Below are 4,337 nucleotides of genomic sequence, written 5' to 3'. Positions count from 1 at the left end.
AGTAAAGTCTTCTGTTTCCACACAGGCTTGTTCTGCAGGAGTGCGGAGCTGTCGTCTAAACGTGGGCACTGGTGGTAGCACAGTGCATCCCATCAGCAGCGGGTGTTGTGAAATCTCTCATCGAATCCAGGGGGTGTGCGTTTGGCTGAAGATAAGCAGCATCCCCGTATGCGTCCTTAGATGGGGTAGTCTTCAGATCTCAGGATTTACATTTTCACTCCGGTGCAGACGCTATCTTTTGCCATGCGCACTGTGGCTACTCTCTAGAAACTCACTTTCAGCACAGCGGGCGCAAAAGCAGAACCAAAATTAAGCTATACCTCCTTAAACTAAACTATTCCTAACAGCTTCAGTGGAGAGTCAGAGGCACAAAAATTTAACTGTCAGAAGAAGAAAAAAACCGGTGGAAAAAGCCATACTTTCTCAATTAATCAAATATTAATTACATGCTAATTATCTCCTTAATGTTAGAAATTATGGCTTGGCGATGATGCCGATTGCAATTTCACAGATTCAAAACCGCCATATTCAGCGCACAGTGACTCAAAACACGGCAAAGAAGAAATCTATGGGGCGCCGTTTGTAAAGTGAAACATGCTGAAATTAACGGCAACATTTTTCCACATTTAGCTCAAAACCTTACAAAAACATATTTTTTCGAGTAATTTTTTACAACATTTAGTAAAATATTTGTAACTTTTCATCAAATGTTAAATATTAAATCTAAATATTATATTTAAATCTAAATGTTAAATGTTAAATCTAAATGTTAAATGTTAAATCTAAATGTTAAATGTTAAATCTAAATGCTAAATGTTAAATGTTAAACCTAAATATTTAGGCTAATATGCAAATTTATTGTACGGATCAACGGAAATACCAAAATAAAAGCTTCCCGAAAACCTCTGGTGCAAAATTGTGTCTGTTCTCCTCCTCACTTCTCCCCGCCATGTGCTGCTTCACTTCTTGCCTACGAGCATGTCCAGCGATTTTGCTGGACATGTGCTGCAGCGATTGTGAAGTGAAGACTGCAGCTACTAAGAGTGCACTACTGCTGAACCTTTGGATGGCCGACAAAACGATCTTCCGATGTTTTCAGCTAAATCGCTGGACGTGCTTTCTCATGGTCGGGTTATGGCTGAATTCCAGTGGAATGACGGTCCCGCCATAATAGACGTTTCAGCCATGTGTTCCAGCCCTAAACCTAACCTTATCCCTAACTATAACCTTATTCCTAACCTTTACTAGCAGTTAAATGACGTAAAATAGTGTTTTCCAAATCGATCTTTAGAAAATGAACGAACATGTGTAGATTGAGTCCAAACGGTTCTCATGTGCTCTCCTTTTTCCGATGCCGTAATTTAGGAACATGTTGGGTACCCGAAAGCATAAAATGTTGACAATTTGTCACCTAGCGAAAATTATTACGCTTTGGGAGTGAGAACGAACGTGTCTGACCACTACCGGCACACTTTTGCACCGGAGGTTTTCGGAAAGCTTTTATTTTGGTATTTCCGCTGATCCGTGCAATAAATTTGCATGTTAGCCTAAACATTTAGATTTAACATTTAACATTTAGCATTTAGATTTAACATTTAGATTTAGATTTAAATATAATATTTAGATTTAACATTTAACATTTAGATTTAAATATAATATTTAGATTTAACATTTAACATTTAGATTTAAATATAATATTTAGATTTAACATTTAGATTTAACATTTAGATTTAGATTTAAATATAATATTTAGATTTAACATTTAACATTTAGATTTAAATATAATATTTAGATTTAACATTTAACATTTAGATTGAATATTTAACATTTAGATTTAACATTTAAAATTCTGTTTTAAATATGAAAAGTTACAAATATTTTACTAAATGTTGTAAAAAATGACTTGTTTTGAGCTAAATGTGGAAAAATGTTGCCGTTAATTTCAGCATGTTTCACTTTACAAACGGCGCCCCATAGAAATCATCACACAGGAGGCGCCAATAGCAAAACAATACTAAGCTGAAAAATATCTCCACGATTAACTGATTATCAAAATATAGAGATTTATAGATTTTTAATTAAATAAATGAAATAAACCTCGACAACGAGGAAGTAAGCAACAATACTAAATAATACTATTTATGACTTTACTTATAACTTTACTTTTTTTAAAATTCCACCGCTGGAAATAATGCAAAACAAAAAAAAATGTTATATCCAGTGTACCTATAACATAAAGTAAGAAAAAAAAAACCCTAAAGATAGTCGGACATGATCTCACCCCGCTGTCATCCTTTCACTTGATCCGATTGAATAACGACCCAGAAAAAAAAGACCTGATGGTAAGATGGAGATTTAAAACATTTTTCGTTTAAGAAAAGATGGGGTGGAGTTGGGGTTGGCGGTGGCCACATGTGCTAAAATCATCTGCCAAGAGCAGGTCAAAACTTTCTTCAGATCACGGCTGAGTAAACTTCTACAGACCCCACCAGGTTCAAATTACTCGGTTTCCTCTGGGTTCAGTTGGTCAAAATCAATGTCGACCTGGAGAGCTGCTGATCCATTTAAATACCCGTGAAAATATCGACTGAGGCTTTAAAAAGACCTTATCCAACTGAAGAGGAAGGAGCCACAAACAAGCTGTCACTTCAGATGTCATAGGCTAAGCTATGTTTGATAATAAATGAAACGTGTGAATGAGAGTGAGGCTAATGAGAAAGAAAAAACATATCCTGTGAGAATCAAGTCGAAAAAGTGGGCGTTGAATCGGCATTGTTGTGACAGGCAGTAGTTAATTTTCTAATGAGTTGACAGTAACGGGGTTGCATAAGGTGGCTGTATTGATCATGCTTTCTAATCTAGTTAATTGGCTTACAAATATGAAGGCAGACTGCAGAACAGGGGCACACTGCGCACAGTTATCTCTGCTCCTCTGAGTCTGTCCTTGTCAAATCCAATCTGGAGCTCAAAATGTAGGAAAGCCCAGGACGGAGATATGAAAGAAGACATCAGTGAAATATTGTGTCTTTGGCACTGGCAGGAGTCACATCCAATCATAACTCTTTGTGATATAAAAATATGTTGTCAGAAATACCAAGGTAAAAAAAAAAAACGAAAACACTGTGTAGTGGTGTAGCAACATCAGGAAAATACAGGAATATGGTGAGGAAAAAAACAAGAAGCAGCATGCTTACTTTTTGATGTTATTCCTATTCTCCACCCACCAGTTTCTTTTCAGGGTCACAGGAGGGGCTGTAGACTATCCCTGCACTGACTGCTTAGAAGGCAAGGAAATCAATACAGGCATTCAGACATACAGAACAGAAGCTCATTCATACCTGCGGGTCATTTCGAGTCTCTGTTCCCCCCTGACTGTGGGTGGAAACAAGCACCTATGAAAAAGGAACTAATCCTGGGTCAGTTTGTAGGCAACAATAATATTAACTTTTGAGATACAATATGAATCATTTAGCTGATGATACTTTGTTTGAGCCGTGGCATTTAGAAGCAGTAAGCACAGGCTAAAAATATATTCACAAAAGGAGCATTCATGTAGTTCATCTCCATTTCAGATGGTGCAGTATTAAAAGTTAAAGACTAACTGATGGTTAGCAAACACACACACACACACATACACACACACACACACACACACTTATATATACAGTGGGGCAAAAAAGTATTTAGTCAGCCACCGATTGTGCAAGTTCCCCCACCTAAAATGATGACAGAGGTCAGTAATTTGCACCAGAGGTACACTTCAACTGTGAGAGACAGAATGTGAAAAAAAAATCCATGAATTCACATGGTAGGATTTGTAAAGAATTTATTCGTAAATCAGGGTGGAAAATAAGTATTTGGTCACCTCAAACAAGGAAAATCTCTGGCTCTCACAGACCTGTAACGTCTTCTGTAAGAAGCTTTTCTGTCCCCCACTCGTTACCTGTATGAATGGCACCTGTTTGAACTCATCATCTGTATAAAAGACACCTGTCCACAGCCTCAAACAGTCAGACTCCAAACTCCGCCATGGCCAAGACCAAAGAGCTTTCGAAGGACACCAGGAAAAGTATTGTAGACCTGCACCAGACTGGGAAGAGTGAATCTACAATAGGCAAGCAGCTTGGTGTGAAAAAATCAACTGTGGGAGCAATCATCAGAAAATGGAAGACATACAAGACCACTGATAATCTCCCTCGATCTGTGGCTCCACGCAAGATCTCATCCCGTGGGGTCAAAATGATCATGAGAACGGTGAGCAAAGATCCCAGAACCACACGGGGGGACCTGGTGAATGACCTGCAGAGAGCTGGGACCAAAGTAACAAAGGTCACCAT

Source organism: Rhamphochromis sp. 'chilingali' (assembly GCF_963969265.1).
Source record: "Rhamphochromis sp. 'chilingali' genome assembly, chromosome: 20".
Classification (NCBI taxonomy): Eukaryota; Metazoa; Chordata; class Actinopteri; order Cichliformes; family Cichlidae; genus Rhamphochromis; species Rhamphochromis sp. 'chilingali'.
This window is presented reverse-complemented; position numbering follows the sequence as displayed.